At 44.0% G+C, this 13235-nt stretch overlaps 1 protein-coding gene across 2 annotated transcripts in view; it reads left to right on the plus strand.

Moving 5' to 3' along the window:
- Window positions 1–287: 287 nt before the first annotated feature.
- The window catches only part of TNRC6C (trinucleotide repeat containing adaptor 6C), a 178718-nt gene continuing 165770 nt past the window's right edge, over window positions 288–13235 (plus strand). For both annotated transcript variants that reach the window (XM_056550082.1, XM_056550083.1), the window contains exon 1: window positions 288–2161. The gene's annotated coding sequence lies outside the window, so the exon portion shown is untranslated. The remainder of the gene's footprint in view (window positions 2162–13235) is intronic.

Here is a 13235-nt window from a genome sequence, read left to right on the forward strand (position 1 = left end):
TACGATTAAAATGATACCCATGGCTAGATACTTTTCTATTTTTGTACCGCTTAAAAAAATCTCAAACTTTTTGTACAAAATCAGTAATATAAAATCTCCCTATTTTGACCACCTATAACTTTTTCATTTTCCCGTATATGGGGCGGTATGAGGGCTTCTTTTTTGCGCCGTCATCTGTACTTTTTATTGATACCACATTTGCATATATAAAGCTTTTAGACCAATTTTTATTAATTTTTTTTGAATAAACTGTGACAAAAAAGCAGCATTTTTTGACTTTTTTTTTATTTTTGACATTTACGCTGTTCAATAGTATTATTAACATTATATTTTGACAGACCGCGGCAGCACAGATACACGCAGGACATTCACAACCAGCAACCCAGATCTGAGAACAATCAACCTCTGGGAACTATAAGTGGACCTGAGGAAGGCATTAGGGTATGTCAAAACGCGGTGTCCCCAATTATACCAATAAAAGTTTTATTGTCCTGTGCTGCTCGAGTCTTCTCTCCATGACTAGTTGTGCAGCGCCTCAGCTAACCGGTTTCTTTACCTTATTAGTCTTTCGATATTCTCTATCGGGGTCCGATACCAGCAAGAGTGCAGCAGGCAACAACTGCAATCACCTTCACTTACGCCATTTCCTGCAAATGCCAGTGCAGCTTCATATAAGGTTGGTATATCACCTAGGTGTGGTGGAGGGTACACACCAGCAGTTACACCTCATTATGTAGCGCCCCCTGTGGTTTTTTTATTATTTTTTTAATCTCTTCCTTTAAGCTACAGCTGAATTTTGGCATGGAATTCTGCATATAAATTCTGCATGTATTTATAGCCAATACACTACAATGGGATTCCGCTGTCTCATTCACACGGCAGAATTTCCGCTGCAGGAACTCCATCGGGTGTGACATCACACAGGGGCGGAGTCGTGACATAGCGCCGCAGAGAGCTCGCAAAGATGGGTGCTGAACGACAGATTGCGGGGACCTCTGCAATCAGACATCTTATCCCCTATCCTTTGGATAGGGCCGGAGTACCCCTTTAACCTGCTGCAAGTTTATCAACCGTGAAAATACCATAAGGTTTAGTTCACATTGAGAATCCGACAGCCATTACTGCAATGTATTACCACTGACAGCAATGGGATTATGTCTGTAGAACAATCTAAGACATAGAACAGATATACGTAGGAACGATCATCCATTTTCAGACAAGTCTTCCATTACAAGTCGCCTGGTCACCCATAGCAACCAATTTCCAGTGAAACTGAGGTAACGAAAGCTTAACTATGATTGGTCGCTACTCACTTGTGACGTCACATCTTAAAACGTCTACAGAACCCCAGGCAGATTTACCAGACACGCGCGGTCCCTACTGGTCGCTATGCGCATGCGCATTGAGACAGCTGTTAACGCTGTCAACTGGAAAAAAAACATAAACAACCCATAAGCCCGCCCTTTAAAAGGCGGGAGGGGGTGGTAGCGACCCCACAGCTACAACCGCCCCTTTTACGACCCCGCCCATATTTGGAGAGCTCTGCCAATCATACTGACACGCCCCCATAGTCGTTTCCCTTTACTTCACCAGTTTTCCGCCCACCTCCAGGGGGACTCGCTCCGTATAGAACTAAGCAGCCAATAAGCGCTCTGAACGAACGGCAGCCCCAGAGAACCATTTGCATAGCCGCGCCCCTCCCTTGGCTTCTTGTCAGTTAGCAACAAAATGGCCGCAGCTGCCCATTTTCTGCCTCCCGTCAGCGGAATATCGCTAGTGCTCTGAGGGGAAAGCCGCGGAACACAGCGGGCAGCCTGAGAGGAAGCCCTCCCCCCTGAGCGCAGCCAGGCCCCGCACACACCCGGAGGAGGTGACAGCGCCCTGCGGAGGGAGCCTGGCCGTGTCCCGGGGGAGAGGCGCGCACACCGGGAGCCTTCACTCCTTGTCACCATCTCCGCAGCCAAACACGCTCCTTCTCCCGGCGCTGCTCCCCGCTCTTCCTTCCTCACTGGATCCAACCTGGTGTCCCCGGAGCCCCCTCCTCTTCCTCCGCCCTCTGAGACTGACCGTAAAGTGGCGGCCGATTGACAGGAGGGAATCGGTAACCGAGAGCTCTCCGCTACAGACACTGCCATCAAGACACGGGGGGAGAGGAGACCAGGTACTCGGGGGGGATGTGTCTGGGCAAAGCTACTGGCGGCCGCAGGGGTCAAAAGTCATTGATTTCATGTCAAAAGCGATCCAGTAGTGTTGTGATCCGTGTCACCGCAAGGGGCGCTGTCCCCAGAGCCTGCCATTGTTCCCTGCTTATCAGATTGGCTGTCACCATAGCTGTCCATGAGAATGTGTCATCCTATTAGGTACCATAGATGCTAGAAAGGATCTAACCCAGTGTTCCCTAACCAGGGTGCCTCCAGCTGTTGCAAAACTAAAACTCCCAGTATGGCCAGACAGCCAACGGCTATCCGGGAATGCTGGGAGTTTTAGTTTCACAACAGCTGGAGCCACACTGGTTGGGCACCGTATTGGCTAGTGGGTGTACGGTGTCTCTGCCAATCAGAAGGCGCTTCCAGAGCCCATGTGATGGGCTCAGCCGCACTGTAACTTTTAACACTCCCTATAAAAACTCAAAACAATTGACGATCAGCTCTCTGGTTGTTGTAAAACTACAAGTCCCATCATGCCCAGACAGCCTTCAGAGTTGTAGTCATTCAACAGCCGCAGGTTGATGAACACTGTCATTTATTCCCTGGTTGAACTTGATGGACATATGTCTTTTTTCGACCGTACTAACTATGTAACTATATATAGGGAATACTTTTTTTTTTTTTATTTTTTTTTTTTTTTCATTTTTAATAGTTGTCGTCATGCAACTTTGTTTGAATTACTTTAAAGTGTACCTTTCGTTAACAAAAACTTTTTATATAATGTAGATAATACCATTATATGTATATTTGTAATATGCATTGGTTAAAGCGGGACTCTGTGTAGTGAGGACAAGCAGGGGGCTCTGTGCAGTGAGGACAAGCAGGGGGCTCTGTGCAGTGAGGATATACACCTTTTTAATCAATGTACCATATATACTCGAGTATAAGCCGAGGCCCCTAATTACACTCCAAAAACCCAGGAAAAGTTATTGACTCGACTATAAGCCTAGGGTGGGAAATACATCATCCCCCCCCCCCATGTAATCATCCAGACCCCCGTCATCATCCAGACCCCCGTCATCATTCCCCCCCCTCATCATCACCACCTGTCAATCCCTTCATCAGTGGTCTTCAACCTGCGGACCTCCAGATGTTGCAAAACCTATGGAGGTCCGCAGGTTGAAGACCACTGCGGCCTTCGTCCCCACCGGACGGTCCTGCAGCATAGATGGCGTGGACCAGCTCACCCTAACTTCCCACCGAGGGGAGGCGAGTACAAAACTAAAGTGAGGGGGGGGGGTCTGGATGATGACGAAGGCCGCAGTGGTCTTCAACCTGTGGACCTCCAGAGGTTTCAAAACTACAACTCCCAGCATGCCGGGCATGCTGGTAGTTGTAGTTTTGCAACATCTGGAGATCCGCAGGTTGAAGACCTCTGAGAAGGGATTGACAGGCAGAGAGTTCACTCGAGTATAAGCTGAGGGGGGCGTTTTCAGCACGAAAAATCGTGCTGAAAAACTCTGCTTATACTCAAGTATATACGGTATATTACAAATATACAAATAATGTTGTTGTCTACATTATATGAGAAGTTTTTGTTAAGACAGGTACACCTTAAGGTCTGATAGGGTTTGCCAGAATGGTAATTCTATTATCTTTTGCCACTTTTGTGGGTAGCAAACTGCCTTACCTATGCAACTTTCAGTTTTCACTGTGCAATGGTTGCGATTTGATCAAGTGCAAATGTGGCACATAGGCATAAAAATCCCCCTCCCCCCAAAAAAAAAGTCGCAAGTCAAAGCCAGGTCAGACCTTGCTTACATAAATGGCTTTTAGAGGGCACTTTTAAAAAGTGCAGAAAAATCGCAGGGGAGAGGCGGTGTTCTGAAGGGATTCATTGTTTTTTTTTGCATATGTGAGCCAAATTTATCAACCCCACTTGATAATATGATGTGTCGCACATAGGCAAAAAAAAGACAACAATAATAAATCTCCCCCACTGTGTCTTTAGTTATAGTTAAAATATTTTAGCATGTAATACCAAATTTCGGCTGTAGTTAAAGGGGTATTCCAGGAAAAAAAACTTTTTTTTTATATATCAACTGGCTCCAGAAAGTTAAACAAATTTGCAAATTACTTCTATTAAAAAAATCTTAATCCTTTCAGTACTTATGAGCTTCTGAAGTTAAGGTTGTTCTTTTCTGTCTAAATCCTCTCTGATGACACGTGTCTCGGGAAACACCCAGTTTAGAAGCAAATCCCCATAGCAAACCTCTTCTAAACTGGGCGTTTCCCGAGACACGTGTCATCAGAGAGCACTAAGACAGAAAAGAACAACCTTAACTTCAGAAGCTCATAAGTTCTGAAAGGATTAAGATTTTTTAATAGAAGTAATTTACAAATCTGTTTAACTTTCTGGAGCCAGTTGATATATAAACAAGTTTTGGCCGGGAATACCCCCTTTAAACCAAACACTTGCTCCTGGGGCATCTAATAGGGAGAGATTTATTGCACTTACTGAAAGAGTCTTTGTTGCCCATAGCAACCAATGAGTTCAGTTTTACCAGAGCAATCTGAGAAATGAAAGCTGAGCACTGATTGGTTACTCTACATGTGGCAGTGTCCTAGACTAAATAGCTACTGGGTGACATGTAGGCAGCTTATTCAGGATGTTATTGATATTTAGACAAAACCGTCACCCCAATTAATATTGTTATTTTTTGGAATAATTAATGTCCCATGAAAAGATCGGTCTTTATTTTGTACAATCTGCACCGTGATGAATTATTGCTGTTTCGTAAATCCAAATCAATAGAAGTCCCGGGCAATGTTATATTTGGAGTGAACAATTCATATATATTTGAACGGGTGATGGCTCTTGGAAATGGGAGGTTTGAAAGATTCCAAAGACGGTGAAGTGCATGGAATCTATCTAAATATTGCATAACCTTGAGGGATTGAATTTAGAGAAACGTACATTGACTCTGGGGGAACCCTTTTTTAAACGACACCCAAAACACGTAATACGCCTTACAAAACTGCAAGAAATTGCAGCGTTTTTTCCTGAAAACTGTCTGAAGCCTCCCTCCGGTATCTCTGGTTCAGGGTCTTCATTTGCGATGTCTGCCATTGAAGTGACTGGATTTTAATCCTGGCATTATCAGGTTAAAGGTTAATTGGCATTGTACTCTCTCACATAATCCTGGTCTGAATGGAATTACATGCCTGGCGGCATAGATTGTACTCCAGCTGTGATTTATCCAATACACTGGATATTGTAGCAAAAATTGTATTGAAGTTTCATTTTTGCGTTTACATTTTGGAAATTAGAATTTGAGCACAAATCCTTTAATCTTAGGCGCTCCTCTGTACACTGTTTTCATTCAGCTTTCCCAGGCTCCAGAAGGGAAACTTGCCTATTTTGTCTGGCATAGGGATCGTATACTCCTAGGACCTAAGCAGTGACATTTTTCAGTATAAATTAGGGGTGGACACAGAGCTTTTCAGGGGGTGGGACCAGAGCTGGACTGTTTTGCCTGAAGTACTCACACCTGGTCTACATTTCCCTTAGTTGTCTGGCCAGTGACAGGACAGCTCCTAGTCCTTACTGTTATGCCATGACGTGTTAGTGAAAGTTCACTGGACTGAACAGGCTGGGACTGTGCTGGGGGATGATTTACTATATAATATAATATATATTACTACTATAGATGGCATGGGGTGAGAAGGGAGTACTATTGCATCAGGTTTGCAAGGCTCTGTGTAAGGCTGCATTCACTCAACGTTTTCAGCCTACGGTTGCCGGATCTGGCTGGGGGAGGGGAAAACCGGGCGCTCCAGTACCCCAGCCGGACCGGCGCCGAAATCCATTTACTTTAATGAGCAGACCGGAGTCAAACGGTGACTCCGGCCGGCTCATTTTGGACCCGTATACAGTTTCCTGACCGGACCTAAAACCATAGTATACTACGGTTTTATGTCAGGTCACAAAACCGGATACGGGTCAAAAAGGAGTCGGCCGGAGTCACCGTTTGACTCCGGTCTGCTCATTAAAGAAAATGGATTTCAGCGCCAGTCCGGCTGGGGTACGGGAGCGCCCGGTTTTCCCCTCCCCCAGCCAGATCCGGCAACTGTAGGCTGAAAACGGTGTGAATGCAGCCTAAGCAGAAAGGAAAGAAATGGCAGACAGCAACCCAGCAGGGAAGTGGTTACACTAAGCACTACTGAGTTGAGAGGGAAGCCTTTGTTTTCCTTTCAGAGACAGTGTGGATCCTCTGGTGAATGGGGTTTGGCTCACAGATTGCACATGCATAGACCAGGCACTCTCGCTCTCGCTCTCTCTCTCTTGCACATAGCATTAGCTAAGCCCTAACCCCATGTCTTGGATTTTGTCTTGTCTCTCTCTTTCTAAATGTTCAAGAAGTCCAAAGCAAAACGTCGGCCAGTCCACCACACTCAGGACAAACTCCGGGGGTGCAATTGGGATATAAATCAACGTTAGATCTTAAGAGCTCTCATGAAAGTTACTATTAACTTATAGGGTGGACTATAAGTTTTATTTAAATTTGAAAATGGCCATGGCCTTCTCACCTAGAAGCGGGAATGATGACATCAGAAAAGTTCATCCGAACAAATGTTTTAAAAATCAGATAATTCTTATACTTTATCATATTTCCTATAAAAGATTTTGAAATTAAAATTAAATTATACATATGGGCAGGCGTATAGAAATTATACAGTATAAAATTGTGTATATAGCGATGGATAAAAGTATAATGTTGTACCCAATGGCTCGTAGAATTTACATGAGAATTACTGGTCTGTGGTACCATTGGATGGCTTTGTGTCTGGGAGCGTTGATACAAATAACAGGTCAGTTGAATGTATGGGAGACTTTTTGTATAGTTTCTATTAGATCTGGGCGGCATGACCAAAAATGTGTATCATAGTAATTTTGTAAGTTATGGCAGTTCCACAGTATTTAACGGTATTTTCAACCCCCCCCAAATCATGTGACCCATGGGCGCTGCTCCCCCCCCCTCCCCCCGGTTTATCAGCCCAGCGATGCGTTGTCCCCACATCGGGGAACTAATCATATGTGACCTGCGAGCGCTGCTTCTCCCCCCCCCCCCCCCCCCCCCAATAATTATCAGCCGCTGCGCTGCGCTGTACTGCACTATCCTGTGCCCGGGCTGCAAAAATAAACGAAATTAACTTTCACTCACCTTCCTACGTTCCCCCGTTGCTCCGGTACCGGCCTCACGGTCCTCTTGCTGCTTCCTGGGGATGGGAACATCACAGAGCCGTCAGCATATCACCGGCCGCAGTGATGTTCTGCCTCGGCCGGTGATAGGCTGAGCGCACTGTCATGTACGAAGCCGGCCGGCTCCTTTACATGACAGTGGGCTCAGCCTATCACCAGCCGAGGTGGGACATCGCTGCAGCCGGTGATACGCTGATGGCTCTGTGACATTCCCATCCCCAGCGTGAGGCCGGAACCGGAACAACGGGGGAACATAGAGTTTATTTTTGCAGCCTGGGCACAAGGATAGTACAGTACAGCGCAGCGGCTGATAATTATTTGGGGGGGGGGGTGGAGAGAAGCAGCGCTTGCAGGTCACATATGATTAGTTCCCCGATGTGGGGGACAGCGCAGCTCTGGGCTGATAATTCATTCATTCGAGGGGGAGGGGGGGGGGGAGGCGAGGGGCCCAACAGGTATCGCGGTGTGGGAAAAATTCATATCGTGCAGGAAAGAAATTTTGGTATTCGGTATGAACCGGTATACCGCCCAGCACTAGTTTCTATTGAGTTCTCAAAGTTCAGCTCTGTTAATTGAGGAAGTGTGCCAGTATTTAGTGTGTGGTTTGTGGGTTGACCTCTCAGGACCTTTTCAATTGCTAGCACCCGATATGTGTAATTGTTACATAGTTACATAGTTAGTACGGTTGAAAAAAGACATACGTCCATCAAGTTCAACCAGGGAATTGAAGGGTAGGGGTGCGGCGCGATATTGGGAAAGGGAGGGGATTTAATATTTCTTCATAAGCATTAATGTTATTTTGTTCCAGGAATGTATCTAACCCTATTTTAAAGCTGTAAAATTTTCCTGCTGTGACCAGTTCCTGAGGTAGACTGTTCCATAAGTTCACAGTCCTTATGGTACAGAAGGCGTGTCACCCCTTGAGACTAAACCTTTTCTTCTCCAGATGGAGAGAGTGCCTCCTCGTCCTTTTGGGGGGGGGGGGGGGTGTTTAACCTGGAACAGTTTTTCTCCATATTTTTTGTATGGGCCATTAATATACTTATATATATTTATCATATCCCCCCTTTAAACGTCTCTTCTCAAGACTAAACAATCGTAACTCCTTTAATCGCTCCTCATAGCTAAGATGTTCCATGCCCCATATTAGTTTAGTCGCGCGTCTCTGCACCCTTTCCAGCTCCGCAGTGTCCCTTTTATGGACAGGCGACCAAAACTGAACAGCATATTCCAGGTAAGGCCGTACCAATGATTTATAAAGGGGGAGTATTATGTCCCTGTCCCTTGAGTCCATGCCTCTTTTTATACATGACAATATCCTGCCGGCTTTGGAAGCAGCAGCCTGACATTGCATGCTATTCTGTAGTCTGTGATCTACAAGTACACCCAGATCCTTCTCTACCAGTGACTCTGCCAGTTTAATCCCCCCTAAGACATACGACGCATGCAGGTTATTAGTACCCAGATGCATAACTTTACATTTATCCACATTGAACCTCATTTGCCAAGTGGATGCCCAGACACTTAGTCTATCCAAGTCATCCTGTAACTTATACACATCCTCTATAGACTGTACTGTGCTACAAAGCTTGGTGTCATCTGCAAAGATAGAAACAGAGCTGTTAATACCATCCTCTATATCATTGATAAATAAATTAAACAACAGCGGGCCCAGTACTGAACCTTGGGGTACACCACTAATTACCAGGGACCAATCAGAGTACGAATCATTGACCACCACTCTCTGGGTACGATCCATGAGCCAGTGTTCAATCCAGTTATAAACTACAGTTTTCAAACCCAAAGACCTTAACCCCTTAAGGACCAAGCATTTTTCTGTTTTTACACTTTCGTTTTTTTCCTCCTCACCTTTTAAAAATCATAACCCTTTCAATTTTGCACCTAAAAATCCATATGATGGCTTATTTTTTGCGCCACCAATTCTACATTGTAATGACATCAGTCATTTTACACAAAAATTTACGGCGAAACGGAAAAAAAAAATCATTGTGCGACAAAATTGAAGAAAAAACACCATTTTGTAATTTTGGGGACTTCCATTTCTACACAGTAAATTTTTCGGTAAAAATGACACCGTATCTTTATTCTGTAGGTCCATTTGATTTTGTCGTACTTCTGGAAAAAATCATAACTACATGCACGGAAATTTATACATTTAAAATTGTCCTCTTCTGACCCCTATACCCTTTTTTTGTTTTTCCGCGTACAGGGTAGTTTGAGGGCTAATTTTTTGCGCCGTGATCTGAAGTTTTAATCGGTACCATTTTTATTTTGATCGGACTTCTTGATCGCTTTTTATTCCTTTTTTTTTTTTTTTTATGGTATGAAACGTGACCAAAAATACGCTATTTTGGACTTTGGAATTTTTTAGCGTGTACGCCATTGACCGTGCTGTTTAATTATAGTTCGGACATTTTACGCAAGCGGCGATACCACATGTGTATTTTTATTATGGTTACATATTTTTTATATGGAATTTGGGAAAAGGGGGGTGATTTAAACTTTTAATAAGGAAGGGATTTAATGTGTGTGTTTTCTAAAATCTGTGTGCTCTGCGCTCGATTGATAAAGCCTTGCCCTGCCAGGCTGTATCATTCAGAGCCCCGGCGCCGCCGCAGCAGGAGAGGTAAGCCCTCAGGCTACCTCAGTAGTGGATCGCCCCCCCGCGATCGCGCTGCGGGGGGGCGATCCACCCCACTGGACCTTCAGGGACGGGATACAGGCACCTTTAGACGCCGCTGTCAACTTTGACAGCGGCGATCTAAAGGGTTAATAGCTGGCCGCGGTGATCACCGCATGTCGGCTATTAACGCCGGCCCCCAGCTACAAGAATCAGCTGGGGGCCGGCCGTTATGACGCGGGCTCGAGTCGGGAGCCCGCGTCATACCCCGGTAATGGCCATTGGACGAGCATAGACGTCCATGGTCGTTATCAGGTTAACTTACCTGTCGGACGTCTATGAGGGACAGTATCAAACGCTTTAGCAAAATCCAGAAACACTATATCCACAGCCATTCCTCTGTCAAGGCTTCTACTCACCTCTTCATGAAAGCAAATTAGATTGGTTTGACAACTTCTATCCTTAGTAAACCCATGCTGGCTATCACTTATAATACAATTATCCCCTATGTATTCCTGTATGTAATCCCTTATAAGTCCTTCAAACAATTTACCCACAATGCACGTTAGACTTACCGGTCTATAGTTTCCTGAGGAAGACCTAGTGCCCTTCTTGAAGATTGGCACCACATTCGCCTTGCGCCAGTCCCTTGGCACAATACCAGACACCAGTGAATCTCTAAATATCATGAACAAGGGTACAGATATTACTGAACTTACCTCTCTAAGAACTCGTGGGTGTAATCCATCTGGTCCTGGGGATTTGCTTACATTTACTTTACTTAACTTACCTTGTACCATTTCTACATTAAGCCAGTTCAGTACATTACATGATGTGTTACCAGCACTGACCTGTCCAATGTCAGCTCCTCCTTCTTCCCTAGTATATACAGAACTAAAGAACCCATTCAGTAGCTCCGCCTTCTCTTGATCGCCCGTGACAACCTCCCCATTATCATTATTAAGGGGTCCTACATGCTCTGTCCTTGGTTTTTTGCATTTATATATCTCAAAAAATATTTAGGATTAGTTTTGCTTTCTTTGGCCACCTGTCTCTCGTTTTGAATTTTTGCTGTTTTTATTACATTTTTACAGATTTTATTAAGCTCTTTGTACTGTTTAAATGTTATCGCTGACCCCTCAGATTTGAATTTTTTAAAGGCTATTTTTTTGTTGTTGCTCTTTTAACCTCATTTGTCAGCCATGTAGGATTTAGTTTTAATCGTTTATATTTGTTCCCCTTTGGTATATATTTAGCTGTATAGTTATTTAGAGTTGATTTAAAGATGTCCCATTTACCTTCTGTATCAGTATTTGAGAACACCTTCCCCCAGTCTATGTCCTGTAGTGCAGCCCTCAGCCCAGGGAAGTTTGCCTTTTTAAAGTTATATGTTTTTGCCTTCCCTGCCTGTCTTTGTTTTCTACATTTTAAGTCAAAAGTAACTATATTGTGGTCGCTATTACCAAGGTTTTCCCGCACAGTTACATTACCAATCAGCTCTGCGTTGTTGGAAATGATCAGATCCAACAAGGCATCACTTCTTGTTGGGTCCTCCACAAACTGGCCCATAAAATTATCCTGCAATACATTTAGGAATTGTCGCCCATTTGTAGTTTTAGCCAACCCCGGACCCCAATCTATATCTGGATAGTTAAAATCTCCCATTATTACCACGGTTCCTGCCCGGGCGGCCCTCTGTATTTGTTTATGCAGCTGACCTTGTATTATGGACCTGATGAAGAGAAGTGTATATTCTCAAAGCGCGTTGTACCCTAAATAAAAATGTTTTATTTTATATCAAAAAGTCTGTCCTCGACTGGATTTTTTTTTAAATCAACTGGTGCCAGAAAGTTAAGCAGATTAGTAAATTACTTCTATGTAAAAATCTTAATTCTTCCATTACTTATCAGCTGCTGTATGCTCCACATGAAGTTTTTTTTTTTTTTTTTTGAATTTCCTTTGTCTGACCACAGTGCTCTCTGCTGACACCTCTGTCTATGTCTGTCGGGAACTGTCCAGTGCAGTGTGGAGAACAGAAAGAAGACCCTTGGTCACATATTTTTTATTATGCCTTCCTTTTGGCTACTTCCTCTTTCCTCTTATAAGCTCTATGGAGTGCTCCTGTCTGTTTTTTTTCTTACTTTTTTTCTTTCTATCCTTTACTCTTTTTTATAGCGCTTGCAGTGTGACACGTGATCTGTCTGTATAGCGACACGTCTTGGATACTAGTTTTACATTACCTGGATTGCAATCCTGCTCTGACCGACCCCTTACAGCTATGTGGTGGGACACGTCGTCTGCCCACATAGTGACGTGTCATGGATACCATTCTTCTCAGCGTGGATCGCAATCCTGGACTGACCGGCCTCTTTCAGTGCCACTCCGGATATGATTCTTTGTTTACATTTGGTGTGTTTGTTCCGTTACATAAATACTATAGTTTTCTAATTTTGTTTGTGATTTCACTATCTCTGAGGAAGGAAAGCGTTCTTTCTGAAACGCGTCAGATACCTTTTTGGCCCATTCTCTGTTCAGTAGTGACATCACTAGTTAACAACAACGAAAACATTTTTTGGGGGGTTACGGTGCTTTACTGCATTGACGGGGAAACGAACCTGTGAGATGCTTCCGGCCGGAGCAGTTCTCTTGGTGTATGGCTCCCTGACACGTCCGAACTCTGCATTTATCCATTATACACCTGGGGATTCCGCAAACCGCATATCACTCGGAAGCACAGTGAAAGACCGCAACCTGACACAGAAAGGAATCCAATAACCATCAGGTATTTCGGCGTAGGGTAACTTCAGTGGATATGTGGATAGTTTTCTAAGAATAGAACAGATACCACGATATAAACTAGAAACAACGCTACATACTTGACAGATTGAACTTGTTTTATGAAGGTGTCAGAACTATTGTGGATTCAGTGGCTGTGTTTGTAAACAGAGGGGGACTATAATTGTTACCTATGTTTCTTTTGTAGTGAATTGTATCCATATTTGAAACTGAACTTGCAGGCTCCTGTTTCATATCGCAATTGAAGTAAGTGAATAATAAAATTAGATCTGCTTTCTCCCTAGCGCCAATACACATACAGTATTGTATATATATTTTTTTAGATTTTGTAGTAGTTGGAGGTCCAGATGCTGCTCTGTGACATGAATAAAAGGCGTCAGATTTAAAT

The sequence above is a fragment of the Hyla sarda genome, chromosome 13 (genome assembly GCF_029499605.1).
Source record: "Hyla sarda isolate aHylSar1 chromosome 13, aHylSar1.hap1, whole genome shotgun sequence".
Classification (NCBI taxonomy): domain Eukaryota; kingdom Metazoa; phylum Chordata; class Amphibia; order Anura; family Hylidae; genus Hyla; species Hyla sarda.